Here is an 18805-nt window from a genome sequence, read left to right as displayed (position 1 = left end):
CAAATTATGGCCCCAGGTGGGGATACCCCCCCTTTCAAATTCCTCCAATCACTTCAGAAGGGAATATATGAACATCATGATACATGTGGGGAGGGGTGCACTCATGCTGACTAAATGTGCAGATTTCCCTTGCTGGATCAGGGTGGTGATATTTAAAGAGTTGTAGTGCGATTCAAGCTCACTGCGAGCGTTGAAATTCAGGGAAGGTGGATCCTTATTATTTTTTGTATAGTAGAAATAATCTGGCAGCAGTAGCTGGCAAACTATACCGTGTTTAATCTTGTGTAACAGTTATTTTAACAAAAAAACGCTATATACTGTATTCTACATTATAGACTTTTATATGGAGATACTACTACTACTACTACTACTATTACTACTAATAATAACAATGCAGCTATAGGTACATTATAATCCTTAGTGTGACTGAGAAAAAAAATGTACTAGGTGGTATTACTTAAAATAATAATGATGAGCGTATTTCTTTTTGTATTTATGCCTTATAAATAAAATGGTTATATACACAACGAAAGGGTACTGTGAAAATTAATAAAGTCAACAAACTGTTTAGAACTGATCCTACTTCTCTTAGTGTGTTTTAAGGGTTGCACCTGACTCAGCTGGTCACAATAAAGGTTCCATTGCAACTAAGTCAAGAAATTAGAATTGTAAATAACTTTGGTCCCATGGCTTGCCATGGGACGTGATCCACACCAAATTCTTGCTGGGTCAGTACCACCATATGGAAATCATCCAGTTTACTTAAAAGAGTAAGGCAAGAAGGATGTCTCCATCCTTCCCAGGTTTTTAGGGTGCATCTGTTTTAATTTAACTGGGGCATTTGGTAACTGTCAGCTGTAATGATGCCTTTCTTTAACAAAGTTACTGTACAATGTGGCCTTTCAGTTCATTAAAATGTGACATCCAATAAACTTTTAAAAATGGTGCACATCCTTCGAAGTCCGCTTAATTAAACAGAAATATTAATTCATCCCTCGGTCATGTTTCCTCTTCCCAGGGACATCCAAGACAACGCCATAAGCCTGACTGGCGAAGGGTTGGCTTAACAACACGTTCTGTTTCACATCGGCAGGGTTTGCAATGGGACCAGCATCAGGGAAATGAGAAGGTTGCTGCTGCTTATGGGGGAAATGGATTTTTTAAAATTATAGGTTCTTGCCAAGGGATTTGCAGGTCTGCAGGAGGGATCGCCTCTTGAATTCTCATTGGAACATTTTATAGGTTGTTTTGCAATTTGAGTGATGCCAAGTCAGTCATGAGCCGAGGCTCTGATTCCCTATCCTTAGGAGAAGAGGCCATGCAAACGGAGGGCATCTTTGACCAACTTACATAGCAGAGTGCCTTATACCAAGTCAGACCACTGGTCCTCCTAGCTCAGTGTTGTCTACACTGACTGGCAGCAGCTCTCTAGGGTTTCAGATGGGGAGTCTTGCCTAGCCCGCCCTGCAGATGCTGGGGACTGAACTTGGGACCTCTTGCTTGCAAAACAGATGCTCTACCACTGAGCTACAGCCCATCTCCATAGAGTATTTAGGACCATAGGAAGCTGCCTTATGCAGCTGCCATGGTCCACCTACAATGACTAGCAGAAGCTCTCCAGGGCTTCAGACCAGGAGGCAAATTGGACCTCAGAACTAGTCTTCAAAGCCCCTGCATCTTCAGGAGTTCTAACACCACATGGTGCCAGGGGTTGCATTGTTTACTGTGGACTTCAGAAGAAATAGCAGAACCACGGCCTCCTCCTTGCCATTGGAGTCAATGGTACTAAAATAGGCTGGGTCCCTTGATAAGAGCTTCAGCCCTACTTACAGCCAAGGCTTGGTTTGGTCGCCTGCTGGAGCCATAATCAAACTGGCCTTGTTTCGTTGGCTAGGCCCTCCTTGGAGCTGTCCAGGGTGCTACCTGCTTTGCTCTCTTGCCTTTTGGATCCTGAGTGCGGCTTTGCTTGACCTCACTTATATGGAACTACCCTCTGCTTACAGGAACCTGATTTGACTTTGTTTCCAGGATTCTGAAGTGGGAGTAGTGGTACGTGACCCCTTGTTTCCCAGCCATGTGCATCTGGCATGGTCTCCTGCCCCCGCCATTTATCTAAGCCATGCAGTCGTGTATCTCCCACCAGTTCTATTCAAATGAACAAGGGTACTTAGGACCCCTGCCTGGGATATATGGCATCCCTAGCAAATTGTCTGTGGCTCTCATTGGCCAGAAAAAGCCAGAGGCCACTCCCTCCACGGAGAGGAAGAAGAGCTTTTAAAAGTGGAGCCACCCTTACAGCTTTGTTCTTTGCACCAGATCTGGGCCAGATTTCCCATGCCACCAGGAAGCTGATCATCCCCACTTGTCTTGACGCTTGGAATCCGTTCTAACAAATGTTGAAGAGCAGAGTCGTAATAAACCAGCATGTTCTTCTGAACTCGGGGAGCTGCCTTTACTCACTGAGCAAACTGGGAGGGAGCTCTCTGAGAAACTCAGGGTGCATTGGTCTCAGAGTTCCTGGGCTTTAGGAAGTTGGTTGGGGTCCGCAAGCTGCTTTGATCTCTTGAGTGGGATAAGGCAACTGGAAGACAGCCCTGATTCCCCCAGCAAGTTGTGAGCAGGTTGGGCCAAGGAGTGGAGGTTGCATAGGCATAGGCAAACTCGGCCCTCCAACTCCCATGATCCCTGGCGAACAGGACCAGTGGTCAGGGATAATGGGAACTGTAGTCCCAAAACATCTGGAGGGCCGAGTTTGCCTATGCCTAGCATAGAGCTTTTTTATTTTAAGAAATTGCTTTGGTGCATCCCAGTCGCCTCCCATCTGGGTTGTGAGAGTGAGTGAGAGGGTGGTGGTGGTGGCTGCTACTGGGTAGCAAAGCCCAGCAGGGAGCACTGCAGGGCTGTTGTGCAGCAGTAGGGCAAGGAATGTGCTAGGAGAGGTTTACCTGAGCATCCTCCTCCTCTGCATGTTATCTGCAGGCTGCAAACCTGGCTGAGGCCGCTGCCTGGCCCAACAGGCACAGTCCCGATGTATGCCAGTCACTGACTGCTCTAGGTGTTGGATAAGCAGGAGAAATGAGTCTACCCCAAAATACATCAAATGCACAGCAGTAAGATATAATAGATTGATTTCAGGCCAGCCAAGGATTATCATGAGCTGGGAAAGTGCTTTGCCTGAACAGTTTTGACTCTGATCCAGCTCTGCCTTGCTTCACTGGCTCTGGAATCTGCATTTCATTCATCTGCAGCAAGGAAGGGGAACCCATGGCCTTCTAGGTGATGTTGGGCTGTAACTCCCATCATCCCCGACCATTGGACAGGTGACTAGGGAGCCCAGCAACATCTGCAGGGCCACAGATGTCATGTCCCAGACCTACAGGAACCACCAGTTCATTCTGGCTTGGATCCAGATTAACCTGGCAGCGTTTAGGTCTAGTTGAATTCACTGGGGCAAGCTATCCATGACTTAGTCCCATTGATTTCAGTGGGAACCAAAGGCATCTAGCGTGGTCTGGATCCAAGTTTCTCTGGGCTGTATTGGAACTTCACACGTGCTTGAAGTTCTTATGTATTCTGTACAGTGGTACCTTGGTTCTCAAAAGCCTTGGTACTCAAACGCCTTGGTTCCCAAAGGCCGAAAAGCCGGAAGTAAGTGTTCCAGTTTTCAAACTTTTTTGGAAGTCGAACATTTCAGAAGTCAAACGAACTTCTGGAACGGATTAAGTTTGGCGCTTTTGTTTTAGCTATTTATTTTGCATTTTTGTTTTTGAGGCTTTTTCAGTTAATTTGTTTTTGTGACTTTGTGGAACCCAGTTCAGCTACTGATTGACGGATTGTGTGACTGTGGAAATGGAGAAAAGCCCTCCATCCAAACAATGACTATCATCCGTGCAGGTAAGAAAAAATAATAATTTTGATTTTTATCATCTACAATAGTGTCTTATTCATTTTATAGTACAGTACATTGATTATTGCTTTCATTTTATGGATCAATGGTCTCGTTAGATAATAAAATTAATGCTTAGGGGTTGTTTTTAATAGTCTGGAATGAATTAATCCGCTTTGCATTACTATCTATGGGAAAGTGCGCATTGGTTTTGGAACGCTTTGGTTTTGGAACGGACTTCCGGAACAGATTAAGGTTGAGAACCAGGGTACCACTGTATTGCTTTTTCAGGCTTCTCCAGGTAGGGCTGGGAGAGGACGCTGTCTGAACACCCCTGAGAGCTTCTGCCAATGACTGTAGTCAGTGCTGAGCTAGATGGACCAATGGTCTGTCTTGTTATAAGGCAGCTTCCCGTTTTTGCATGTTTCCGTTCTTCATTCCAGGCCTCCATTCCTCAGTCTGTGGGTAAGTGGATATCTGCAAAGGCTGCAACTTTCCTTCCTCTAGAATCAAAGTAAAGTGTGTGAACTTCTGGTATGGGGATGTTGCTGCCCTGCTTCTCATCCTCAGCCACAAGGAAAAAAAAACGCAGAAAGACTACTCAGTCATGTTGAATAATTGCACCTTGGAAAACACGTGGGCAATTCTGGGTCGTGCTAGCGACTTGAGAAATGATTTAATGGCTGCTCCGAAATAAGTTGCTCGAATTAAACAAACAGTGTTGACTCAGAGTTCATTTTCAGAGTTTTTAGTTGTGTGCTGACCTTCAGGTGAGCGGCAATGGCTCCATGGGGAAGTGTGCTTTGCACTGGAGACATTTGGCCAGATCTGGCAACATAACTAAGATCAATACAGAAATGTATCATCCAGGACTCTGGGTACTTAGCCTCAATTCCATGGGAGCAGCAGAAAAACGCAGAATGCAGGTCCTTGAGAACTGCAGATTCCTTTAAAACAAAAAACCTAAGATGCTAGTCCTTATGATCGCACAGATACACCTGGGGGGGGGGGTCGTTGCCTGCTGGAATCTTGGGAGCCAAACAGGTATACAGTTACCAGTGAATGATCCTTGAGATCCAATGGCTTATCTAGCAATCTGTTCTAAATTATGAAATAGTAAACCTTGCAGAAGGATTGGTGTAAAACAAGAGATATCACTTGCATTTCTCAATTTGCAAAGTGTATTCAGGTTAGGAATGCAGGAATCTGTCTTATACAGAGTCAGACAATTAGTCCAACTACCTCAGTAGAGTCTGCACTGACTGGCAGCAGCTCTCCAGGCAGGGTTTCAGACCAGGATCTTTCCCAGTCTTACCTGGTGATGCTGGGGATTGAAATTGGCCCTGAGATCTCCTGCATACAAAGCATAATTTCTCCACAGAAGCACCCTTTCCTTGGGGTGGAATTTGAATTATCTGGGTGCATAAATAAAAAACACACACATTTATTTAAAGCAAACTACTTTAAAAACCGGTTAAGAAAATACACTGTTTGGTCTCATCAGCTCAGAGTTGAGGGCCCAAAACTCAGTTTTAGAATTGCTACTGTAAGCTTCTGCTCCACATTCCTCCTTTCTTCAATTCTCTGATTTGGACTTGTGAATGCCGATTGGTTAAGGAGAGCTGTAGAGCAATCACCACAAAGGGATTTGCATAATCATGACACTCTTGTTTCTCAGCTCTCCTGATTGGCTATTGTCACTTCCTTGATTGGATGGGCTATTATAATCTTCCTCTTCCAACTGGTTCCATTATTAGAATCCCCCCCCCGTTCCCCCCCTCCTGCTTAAAAAAAAAAGAACAGTTTTGCTAGCAGCAGCAGTAGCAACAACAAAGGGAAACCTTGTTTTCAATCCCTGAAGCTTAGACAGGAAGGTTAAAAACATACAGAAAGAGGGAAGGTGTTTAATACCAACAGAAAATCACCGGTTGTGGGGAACCTTTTTCAGCTTGAGGGTCGGATTTCCTCTTGGATGACGTTCTGAGGTCCGAGCACCAGTGGTATGCAAGGCCAGAAACATTGAGGGTATTTAAAAATAATAATAAAATAAGCAGTGTATTAATTTTATTAAACAAAAAAATAAAATAAATAAACATGGGCATGGCCAGAGGCGAAAGTGAGTGGAGTCAAAGAGGGAGATTTTTTATGCACCCGCCAGACACATTTCTCCGCACGGCTACCGTGAACACTTCTTTGCATTTTATTAAACGGTGATTGCTTCCCCCAAAGAATCCTGGGATGTGTAGTTTGTTAAGGGTTCTGAGAGTTGTTAGGAAACCTGTAGCCCCTCCCTGAGCAACAATTCCCTGAGTGGCTGAACATTAATTCTCCCTTCCTAGGGAACTCTGGGAATTGTGGCTCTCCACACCCTTAACAAACTACAGACTCCAGGGTTCTTTGTGGGAAGCCATTACTTTTTAAAGCGATATGATACTGCTTTAAATGTATAGTGAAGAAGGGGCTTGTGTGTGTGTTTTCTTTTTTTTTTTTGTATCAGTGAAGCTGAAAAAAGAACCACTGACCAGTTCCTGAGACTCCTGTGCCTCTCTTGGTGTTTTTTTTAATCAGAAAAAAACCCAGAATAATAAATTGATGGTTATGGCTGACCATTCACTTGCTACCACAAAGCCCAAGGTGATTGGTCAATGATCAGGGCAAGCCCTACCATTAGGCAAAGTGAGACAACTGCCTCAAGTGGCGGGTGCTGGAGGGTGGCAGCCCTTTTCAATCCCCAGGCTTTCCTTCTGTGCTGGAGGACAGAGCTGTGTGTACCTCACTATCTTGCCACTGTTGTTGAAGGAAGATTCAACTGCTAGTCCACTTGGCCTTTGTTCATGGGAGAGGGTTGCCATCTTGTCCTTTGACTCAGGCGGCAAAATGGCATGTGCTTTGTTGATCATTCATTCGGTGACATCCAGCAGTAGATTCGTTCATTCCTTTCTTTTAAAGAAATGTTAGGGACTGCCCTTTGCAAAGTATATACCCTAAGCCAGGCATCCCCAGACTTCGGCCCTCCAGATGTTTTGGACTACAATCCCCATCATCCCTGACCACTGGTCCTGTTAGCTAGGGATCATGGGAGTTGTAGGCCAAAACATCTGGAGGGCCGCAGTTTGGGGATGCCTGCCCTAAGCCATAGGTAGGCAACCTAAGGCCTGTGGGCTGGATGCGGCCCGCAGACGGTCCGGGAATCAGCGTGTTTGTACATGAGCAGAATGTGTCATTTTATTTAAAATGCATCTCTGGGGCATAGGAATTCGTTCATTTTTTTCTTCAAAATATAGTCCGGCCCACGACGTGGTCTGAGGGATGGTGGACTGGCCCACAGCTGAAAAAGGTTGCTGACCCCTATCCTAAGCCTTGTTTGTAAGCAGAGTGGTTAAACCAGAGTTTCCTGGTTCTGGTGCGATGGGAAACAATGGTTAAATAAACCAACACAGAAGTACCCAAGTTCCCTGGGATTCAACAAACAGGAGGGGACAGAGCATGCAAGCACAAGGCTCCTGGTGTTTTACAACATGGTTGTCACATCTGAACTGGCCCCACTGTGTTAATGCATGTAAGTACACACAGATAAAGCATGGAGGTAAAGAAAGCATGGAAGTATTACAAAATGTAGGAATTGAGTAGCAACAGAATAGTCATTAGAAGGTAAATATAGAATGAGAATAATATGGCTGTTACTAGGGCAATAGTCCCCAGATAATAAAGGCGCTTTATATGAACCTATCCATCTGTGTGCGCTTTCTGTGCAAATACTATTTAAAGAGTTTCAGTTCGCTGGGGCATCTTTTCTTCTTGGTTCAGCAAAAACAACGACCACATGGCCCTTTTGAAAAACTAAACTATTTTCCAACCTCCTCGTCTGTCATTTTTGCAAGGAAGCAAGAGAAGGTGCATTGCTTTTCTGATATATTGGAACAACGCATCAGTTTCTTCAATTTTGCGAAGTAATAGAAAACCTCAGCCCCAACTGTGTCCATTACCTGATAAAACCCATCAATCCAGTGGAGGATCAGAAATCCTCAAATGGCAGAGCAGCACCAGAGAACTTGATGCTGTTTTGTGTTACTGAGATGGGGAGGGTGCGGGAACCTGAGGTGCCCCTGCTATAGGGGTGTGCCAAAATGATTCTCCCGAAATTCACAACTCGGTTCACATTGGGCACCCATTTCACCTGACGTTTGTAAAGCAAGATACTTCACCCTCCTCACTCTACACAGTGTGCCAGTGGGGTGTAGTTTTAATTTTAATATTTGCAAGAATGTTAGTTGTGTGAACAAACTTGTAAAGCCAAATAAAACTTTATGGGGGGAATTAAGTTGGGGGGGGGGATACCACCAGAATGGACAGGTTTGCCTATCTCCCTTCTCGTGTCTTTCTGAATGTACTCAGAACCAACCAGAAAGTCTGGAAACATTTGGAACTGCATCTGCCTGTCCCAAAACCTAGGAAGGATGGAAATCCTTGCATCCTTTCTGCCCAACTTTGTTTCTCTCTGCCCATCAGGGAGTTTGCTGGCTTTCCTAGATGCTGATCACAGCTCAGCTTCTGACAACAGAAATTCCTTTGGCTCGCAATTACTGTACTTACGATAGAAGAGATCCCTTCTGGCCTGACCCAGATTTTGGCTTCCATCTCACACTTGTAGGTATGTATTCCTATGCGGAATCCAGGCTTCTGGAAGGGGGCAGAATACTGGTCTCTTTTCTAGCTTAGGCAGAGGCATCGGAAGGGGGTGCAGTGGGGGCACTTTGCCCCAGGCGACATCCTGAGGGGGGGTGACATTCGATGCTCCGCCCAGCCACGTGCCGCTGCCCCCGCTCCCAGCTGGAGGAGCAGGCAGGGGAGAGTACGACCTGTGGAGTGAGTTCGTCCCTGAGCCCCCGGCAAGGCTATTCCAAGAGTTCTCTCCTGGATTCCAAGTCCTGCTACAGGGAAGGGACACCCCAGGCCTTGGGAGCCAATCCTGGCCTCCTGCCCCCAGAACATGGCTCCCTAGGAAAGGTGCCCCTCCCGCAGACAACTGCCCCCCACTTTGCTCCGCAGCCCAGCCCCCTGCTTCCTCCATCAGGCCCCACAAAACGGGGTGGTCGCTGGGGGGGGGTTGGGTTTCCAGACGCTGGCCCAGATGGACCTTGGGTCGGATCCAGTCATCTGGCTCTGTGCATCTTTTGACTAGCTGCCCCCCTAAACCATTCCTGCTCTCCTCTGTCCCCAAAAGGAGGGCCACTTGCTCACCTGACGCCACCGGCCGCTCCGGGCCTTGCAGGGGGGCCATCCTGTTGCTGTGGCTGGTCAGGTGTCTTAAGCACCTGAACCTAGAAGAGATGAGCAGAGAGAGCAACTCAGAAGCCAGCAGCCCCAATTTTTGTGGGGGGGGGTGTTTGTGTGTGAGGCGGGGCGTCTCGCCCAATTCCTTCCATCTCTCTGCAGTTCAGTGACCTGAAAGAGCATCATCAGAGCTGGAACGAGGCAGCCCAGAGCACAAAGGGCTGGCAGAGAGAGAAAGGAGGCCCCGAGTGCTACGGGTTCAAGAGCTCCAGCCCAAAGAAAAGAGAAGTATTGTCAGCTGTTAAAGGGCTGCTCTGCCTTGTCCTCTTAGGACAGCCCTGCCCTTCCTGAAGAGGGAGGAGACCCCTAGGAGGGTCCTCCAAGCATCATGGGGTCCCAGAAGAGGAGCAGAACATGAGGAAGGTGGTGGAGTCTTCCTTGGCACCAGAGAGACCCCCAAGAAGGAGAAGGCTGATGTCCTAGGGCAGCTGGAGAGATGCAAAATGGAGCCAGACAGAGGTGTAATGGTGGGAGGGCTGGACTAAGAGGACCTGGGAGAGCAGGGTTCGGATCCCTACTCAGCCATGAAGCTCCCTGGTGGACCTTGGGCCAACCTAGCCTACTTTGCAGGACTGCTGTGAAGATAACAATTGGTGGCAAGGAGAATCATGAAGGCCACCTTGAGCTCCTGGGAGTAAAGTGGGCTAGGAATGTCCTAGTAAATGTAAATGATGAGAGGGGATAGAAAAAGGGAAGGCAGGGAAAGAGTGTGGAGGAGCTGAGCTCTCTGGAGAAGGCTGGCTGGGTCGATTTCAAGAGAGCTAAGGATACGGGTAGTGCTGTGGGTCAAACCACAGAGCCTAGGGCCTGCCGATCAGAAGGTCAGGTGTTCGAATCCCCGCGACGGGGTGAGCTCCCATTGCTCTGTCCCAGCTCCTGCAGCTCGGTTCCAGTTCCTGCCAACCTAGCAGTTCGAAAGCATGTACCACTACAGCGGGAAGGTAAACGGCATTTCCGTGTGCTGCTCTGGTTTGCTAGAAGCGGCTTTGTCATGCTGGCCACATGACCTGGAAGCCAATACCGCAAGATGAGGGCCGCAACCCCAGAGTCGGTCACGACTGGATCTAATGGTCAGGGGTCCCTTTACCTTTTAAGGCTGTGCAGAGGACCCCAGGACTCACACCCTGCCCCCAGGAGACCATGAGAAAGCAACGGAATGCTACTTACAGTCTGCACATTTTGTTCATGAAAAGTTCCCACCCTCCTCTCTAAACTAGCTAACTTTCTAAAATGCCCACCCAAGCTCTGACCCCAACCCCAAGCCCAAGATTAAGCCCCGCCCTACGCTTACCTTAACTACTCCTCTATGCACAAAATAAATCTATACAAAGTATATACAAAATGTGCACAAATTTGCACAAAATGTAAAATACGAAAATAAAGAACAAAAAATAAAGAAGTAAAATAAAAGTGTTAAAATAAAAAAGTAAAATAATAAAATAAAAATTAATAAAATCAAATGAATCAAATAAAAGTAATAAATCAAATAACACCTATCCTTATCATCCCCAACCCCAACCACCACCCCTCTCTCTGCTACTCAACTCGCCTCACTACTAACCCACAATGGCCTCCTGCAAGCCTGTGGCTTTTAAGGGAGAAGCAAGAGATGTCACAAAGGAGGGCAGGTTCTTGTTACCGTGGCAACCCCCCACCTGCACATGGCCCCTCCTCAGAGATGATGCTCCACGGTCAGAACTTGGAGGCACCTGGTGTTCCGCCTGCAGCTGGGCTGCATCTTCTCTTGGCAGATTCACACCAGCATTTCACATCCTTCTTCCTGCAGCCTCATTTCCAAAGGAAGACCACCCCCCCCCCAACATCCTTCAAGGCAGGCTAGGGGTCTCCATAGTGCAGGATTGGACCATCTGCTTTGCATGCAGGTCTTCTGTCCTGGGCAGTATCTCTGGTGGGGGGGGGCTGGGAATGTCCCCTCCCCCATGCGAAACCCTGGAGAGCTGTTGCCAGTTGAAGGATATTGAGCAGCTGGAAGGTGAGCAGAGGAGGGCGATCAGGATGATGAAGGGTCTGGAAACCAAGCCTGATGAGGAACGGTAGAGGCAGTTGGAAACCAAGCCTGATGAGGAACGGTTGAGGCAGCTGGGTATGTTTAGCCTGGAGAAGAGGAGAGTGAAAGGAGAGCCATCTTCCAATAGCTGAGGGCTGCAAGAGGATAGCAAGCTTGTTTTCTGCTGCTCCATAGGGGAGGGCAGGAAAGGAGATTCGGACTAAACATTAGGAAGAACTTTCTGATGGTAAGACTCTCTTGGTAAGTGTTAAATCCACATCTAGAAAGAGGCTGAGTCAGTTCCGTTTCCAACATTCCTTTTATTAACAAACACCAGAGTAGGACAGCACTCTGAAGAACCCCATGTGGAGTGTGTGGCTGCCTAAGCTCAACTGACAGTCCCTGGCCAACTGCCAAAACTAGACTAACTGTCGGCTTCTGATTGGAGTGTCCACCTCCACTTGGTGATTGGTCGGGTCACGCCAGCCAGGAGGCGGACCCTGTGCGGAGGAAGAATAGCTCCAATATGACTAGGTACACAACAGTAAGACGGTGGTGGACTCTCCTTCCTTGGAGGCATTTAAGCAGAGGTTGGATGCCAACCTGGGATTCAGCTGCAACTTGGGGACCGCTTCGCACTGGCCTACTTTACAGGGTTGTTGTAACTACACAGGGCTGCTGAGCATCCGAAAGTGCCTGACAAATGTTCCCCATTTCATTGTGGGGAACAGCTGCAGCGAATCAGGAGGCGTCCCTCAACTTCCGTTTCTCCTCTCTCCTGCAGCCAAAGGGGCTGGGCTGGATTACCAAATAGGCAGAGTTTCTGGAAGTGAAGTATATGAAGAAACAAAGAAAATACTAAAAATTCATTTTAACAAAAAACCAGAAATCTTTTTCTTGAGTTTAATGCCAGATAACACCCCCAAACATAAGAAAAATATACTCCTGTATGCTACGACAGCGGCCAGATTGCTAATTGCAAAAAACTGGAAAGGGAAAAAATTCCAACATTAGTAGAATGGAGGTGCAAACTTAGAGAGTTTGTGGAGATGGTCAAACTAACAGCAAATATCACAGGTCATTCGAATCAGGAAATAACTGAAAAATGGGAAGGATTGAAGTACTGGGGAAGTACTGCTCAGGAATGGATATGCTATAAATAAAGATGTTAAAAGCACACAGGAAAAGAAGTAAAGAGAAATCAATTATAACAGAAATAGTAACAAACAAAAAGTAACCCAACTGAAAAAGGAAACAGGAACAGAAAATTTAAAGATTGAGATCACACATGGGGAAGGGGGAGTCACGAGGAGGGTGGTGGGAGGGGGGAAAGAAGTTCTAGGGTAAAATATGGGGCATTAGGGATATATTTTGGGGGATGTAAATCCGATGAGTTGTAATTTGATCTTATAATTTGTAATGTGATTGTCATTTGATCTTATAATTTGTAATGTGATTTGGTTTGAGGATTTGTAATACGATTTAACTAATTTCTTGATGCGATGATGTATGAAGATATTTGAAATGAAATAAAATAGGATTTTAATTAAAAAAGAAAAGAAAACTCATTTTAGTTTAGTTTAGATTTTTTTAAAACAAAATAAGATGAAATTTTGCAAAATATACTCATTAACTGCATGAAAAGTACTTCCTGGTGTTATTTTTAAATGTAAATTGCTGGTTTTCAAATGGCTGAAGATTTCAACACATTCTTCTGAGCACTTGGGGTCAAAAGAAAGTAATTTGATGCAACTGTTGTTGAGACATTTCATTCTGAATCTGCTAGACAGAGCCAGACACAGGATGATGACAGGTCGGTATCCTGCCCACACTAACATAAATCCGGGCTACGCCCATGTCTCCATGTGGGCATTCCAGCTCTGGTTTGTATGAAAAATGTAGTCCTTTGATTGTACAGAGGGATAAATTTTTGGAGACATCAAATTGAGCAAGAGTATTCTTACCTCCTCTGGGACAAGTGTCCCTATAGACCTACATTAGCTAAGCTCTTCTGGCACTATTGACTGATGTTCATAGAGAGATATCCTGATTTGATTACATCATCTGCCGAAAAAGCATTCACTTTTACCCAACCCTACAGAATAAAATCCCACAGAGTGGCACATTATCCATTACCTCACGGCTGTTGCAGAGAGTCTGCCAAGTTCATCTCCTAAATGACAAGCGGGAACAGTTTTTGCTCTTGGTGCTACAGAACCATAAAACAGGTTAACAGCGAAGAAAGATAGCTCGGGAAGTGATCCCAACGATCTTTTGTTCATCATAATGGAATAATTCATGACCAGCATTTCTAGTTGCTATGGTACTGGAATTTTAATATTATTGTTCTAAAAGATGTCAAATAGCCATGTGCAGAAGATGTCAAAAGAGTGGAAGCCGAGGCCGTACTCATAGTTAATCAGCAATAATCTGGAATACATAAAGTCAACATGCTTAAATTTAGCTAGACATTTGGAAATTGATGGGGTAAATCAGTTCATAATAATCTATTTCAGCTAAACTGCTAAAGGAGGGGTCAGCAGACTGTTTCAGCAGGGGGCTGGTCCACTGTCCCTCAGACCTTGTGGGGGACTGGACTATATTTTGAAGGGGGGGGATGAATGAATTCCTATGCCCCACAAATAACCCAGAGATGCATTTTAAATAAAAGCACACATTCTACTCATGTAAAAACACGCTGATTCCTGGACCGTCCGCGGGCCAGATTGAGAAAGCGATTGGCCCTGATCCAGCCCCTGGGCCTTAGTTTGCCTACCCATGTGCTAAAAGGTGCTCTGCCTGAAGTTACTGGGATTTAAGAAGCTTATCTGATATCCCACTGACTCATGAGAAGAACCAGGGCTTTTTAAAGCTGAAACTCACCAGAACTCAGTTCTGGCACCTCTCAGGTAGGGCTCCATTGCCATTCTAAGAGAACAAGGTTCATGGTAAGTTCTTGGACAGGAATGGTTCTTGAAGGGGAAGGGAGGGCTGTAGCCTAGTGTAGCTCACTGGTGGAACATCTGCTTTTCATGCAGAAGATGACTGGTTCAATCCCTGGCATCTCCAGGTAGACTCTTCTCCGAAACCCCAGAAACCAGCTGCCAATCAGTGCAGACAATGCTGAGCTAAATGGGCTATCGGTCTGACTTCAGTGTAAAGCAGCTTTGTTTGTTCCCTAAGTACTGGATAGGCCTTATGTATAGGAGAGGGCCCTTCCACACCCATTCCAGATGTTGATGCACAGTGCTGGATGTGGAAGCTGCTGTCACCTGGAATCCACATCTTTATTTGATGTATGGAGAAGAGCCTTCATGAGCAAACAGGGCTATGGTTTCATAAGACATACAACTGCTCTGATTGCTTTATCTTTTATTTACTTTTATATATATAATTTTTATTAGATTTTCTGTTCTACAGTTTTAAATACTCATTTAAACATCCTTACAGTATCAATGACTTCCCTTCTTCTCTTTCCATGGTTCATTTTGCATACCATAAATCCCTGCATATTTTACATAAACTAAACCATTCAGTATTCCATTATTATATCCATCAAAACTTGTCTACACTGTTTAATTTATCTTAATGCTGCCCACATTTTCAAGTGTATATAAACATACACCCATACAAACATTTTCTAATATTTTTTAAGCCTATGTTCTTAGGAAAGATTGAGGGCACTAGGAGAAGGGGACGACAGAGGACGAGATGGTTCGACAGTGTTCTCGAAGCTACGAACATGAGTTTGACCAAACTGCGGGAGGCAGTGCAAGACAGGAGTGCCTGGCGTGCTATGGTCCATGGGGTCACGAAGAGTCGGACACGACTAAACGACTAAACAACAACAACATGTTCTTCTTGTTCTCTTATTCTATATGTTAAGTCCGCAAGCTGGGCATATTCCATCAGCTTAAGTTGCCATTCTTCTTTAGTTGGGACTTCACTGGTTTTCCACTAACAAAACACAGTCTGCAGTAGTGGCATACATAAATAACCTTTTTTGACACCTGGGAATTTCCGTTTGAATTATCCCCAACAAAAGGGGCTCTGGTTTCTTGAGTAAAATACTTTTAAACATATTTTTTTTCAATTCATTATGAATTATTTCCCAATACTCTTTTACCCAGATTGCTTTACCTTTTCAAATCTCTTTTATTAATGGGTGTTGTTTATTGGGGAGGGGTTGTTTTAAATTGTTCTTAAGAGTTATATGTTAATTTGTATTTGTATTTTTTGGCTTTATAAGGCTGGTTCATATTCTGGTGTAACCTTAAAAAAGGTAAAGGTAAAGGACCCCTGGACGGTTAATTCCAGTGAAAGGCGACTATGGGGGGGTGGCACTCATCTTGCTCTCAGGCCGAGGGAGCCGGCGTTTGTCCACAGACAGCTTTCCAGGTCACGTGGCCAGCATGACTAAACTGCTTCTGGCACAACAGAATTATGTGACAGAAACCAGAGAGCACGGAAACGCTGTTTACCTTTCCGCTTCAGCAGTACCTATTTATCTACTTGCACTTGCATACTTTCGAACTGCTAGGTTGGCAGGAGCTGGGACAGAGCAACGGGAGCTCACCCCATTGCGGGGATTTGAACCACCGACCTTCTGATCAGGAAGCCCAAGAAGCTCAGTGGTTTAGACCACAGCGCCACCTGCTCCCCTTACACACACTGGCATGCTTAATGCTGACTTTATGTCCATAGGAGGGCTCCCTAAACTTGCCACATCAGCAACAGATCTGCCATCGGTTGTTCTCTCTTCTCAGTGTGCAGATGAAAAAGGTATTTTGTTTTTGTGATCCCTGACCCCCTAAATAAACCAAAGCAGCCACCCTCAATTCTTCCCTATGCCTGGGGCAATCATTTCAGCTCACCTCTGCCAGACTTGGGCAGGTGTTCCACGAGGTTGGGAACTCTGCACACTCTGAATTTCCTGACCACATGAAGCATCTGTGTATACATGCAACTGTGTGTCGGGATGACAGAGAGGTTCAATTCCATTTGCATTCTAATGAGAGGCTACCAATCCTACTTCTTGAAGCAAATACAGTGGTACCTTGGTTTAAGTACACAATTGGTTCCGGAAGTCTGTACTTAACCTGAAGCGTACTTAACCTGAAGTGAACTTTCCCACTGTAAGTAATGGAAAGTGAATTAATCCATTCTAGACGGTCCGCGGAGTACGTAAACTGAAGTGTACTTAGCCTGAAGCGAACTTTCCCATTGAAAGTAATGGAAAGTGGATTAATCCGTTCCAGACGGGTCCACGGAGTACTCAACCTGAAGCGTACTTAACCCGAAGTATGAGTGAAATTGGTTCTGGAAGTCCGTACTTAACCTGAAGCGTACTTAACCTGAAGCAAACTTTCCCATTGAAGGTAATGGAAAGTGGATTAATCCGTTCCAGACGGGTCCGTGGAGTACTTAAACTGAAAGTACTCAAACTGAAGCATACTTAAACCGAGGTTATGACTGTACGTAGCACCGTACTCGAAATTCACACTTGTCCAAATTTTGCAATGCAGTTATCCAACGAAACAGTGTGCCTAAAAATGCTAGGTAGAAGTGCACATAAAAATGTGCACATTGATGAAAATACCACACATTAGGGAAAACGGCTCGCAAAAAAAGAGGGGGATTTATTTAAAATTGCCTGCAAAAATGTGTCCATTCACACTAAAATGCCGGTACATTTTCACGAGGAATGTCTAAAGAAAATCGCAAGCTGCTGTGATAATGTGGAGAACTGAAATTGACGGACATTGTAACCGACAAATGAGCTGTGTCTCCCTTTGCCATGCCTTTTCAGACATGCTGACTACACCCATGTTGGGGAAGGCCTAGTGGGCTGTTGCAATGATGGAGGAGGGCGAGTGGGTGCAGTCTTCCCCCCTCCAAGTGTAAATTGCATACACCCAATTTAAAACACACCTAAAAACTGGGTTTCTTAGGTCCCTGTTTTTCGACATTCTGGGTTTAACATATAGGACAGGAAACAGGCCATGAATGGTAGATCCTGCCATTAAGCATTAACAACATGAACCAAGAATTCTCAAAGTGCAGCAGAAAATGCTGCAGGGACAAGGCAATCGTTCATCTCTATTGTGTTGTGCAGTGTGTTGGGGGAGGGAGGAGAAGCACCGTGTTGACGACAGTAGAGAGGAGAGCTTAGATGATGAAAAGGAGCCAGGAAAAGATTACCCTACTCTTTCTGGACTCATTTAGGAGATTAAGCCAGCAAACCTTGCTTTGCAGCCCTAATGCCATATTGCACACTCTTTTCCTTTGCAGGCACCGGTGTGGAATTGCACAAGCTGTTTAAACACAAAAATAGCAGAGGCTTATGTTGTTGTTGCTCTCTCCACAGTCCAGGGAACTCCTCACTTCATGGCTTTCTGTCACGGAGCTTCTCCCCAGCTTGGACTTTTCCTGATTAAGGTGAACCTCATGGCTGCATTTTCTTCTCTTTCCTGCATTTTTACTTCCATGTTTTTCTCCCTGATCATATGCCATCAATGAATGAGAAAAGAAACAACATGCCAGTGATCAGTGGGGCAGATGAAATGGATTTATGAATGAATACATGCAGAACTGACAGTCTGGTCCATCCATCCTACTGAATGGCCCCGAAGAGGTAGCAGAGCTGGAAAATCACAACGCACATATTTCAGACAAGCCTCCAGCCGCCCCAGGAAGAGTGGAATTGCACAACACTCACTTTATTAATCTGATTTACACAGCTGAGAAACCGCTTCTCAGCAAAACAGCAACTTGTTAGCTTTCCTGAGCAGCTATGACAAGTGATTTGCAGCGGCATACAGTAGCATTTAAAGATGTTTAAAACAAGCTTATTGCCACTGGAGAGAAGTGAGCTTTTTGTTTGTTTGCCTGTTTTTACTGCAGGCAAAGCAATCGGTGATAATATATTGGGAAGTATCAAAAATAGATAAAACTCTACCAGGAAAAAAGTGAAATAAGACTGAAAATGCAAGGAGCTGCTTTATATTGAACTAGCTGTCCCAGCCACGCGTTGCTGTGGCTCAGTCTGTTAAATGGACCTTCGGAGTCCCCCTTCAGAGTTCCCGTGTATGACATTATCTTCCTTCCACGTAACAGCACCCATCACCCCAACGGCTCTATCTGCCCCCCTTGCAAACCCCTGCAGCCTGGCCGGTTCCCCCGCATTGGTGTTGTTCTTAATAATCAAAAACACTAATTTTCATCCAATACAATAAAGGTAAACAACACAAAAGTAAACAAAATAGTAGCATACCTCAGAAATGTATACAGCCAACTTCTAAGGAGCAGTGGTCATAAAACTATGTAACCACTGCTACCAAAACCAAGATTATTAAGAACCTTGTTCATGCTGGTTATTGTCCTTGATATAATTTTTTATATATATTTTTTGTAGTTGAACACTGAGGAAGACCATGTTGAAACAGTGTCATTATCCGGATCACTGTCTTATTTGCTATTATTTGCATCGACATATATCGCTAAGCATTCAAATTATATCACTGGATGAATTTTATTTTGATACATCGGTCCACGTGTTGCCGCAGAGATCAGTTGCA

The sequence above is a fragment of the Zootoca vivipara genome, chromosome 13 (assembly GCF_965207765.1).
Source record: "Zootoca vivipara chromosome 13, rZooViv2.hap1.1, whole genome shotgun sequence".
NCBI classification, from domain to species: domain Eukaryota; kingdom Metazoa; phylum Chordata; class Lepidosauria; order Squamata; family Lacertidae; genus Zootoca; species Zootoca vivipara.
Note: the sequence above shows the minus strand (reverse complement) of the source record.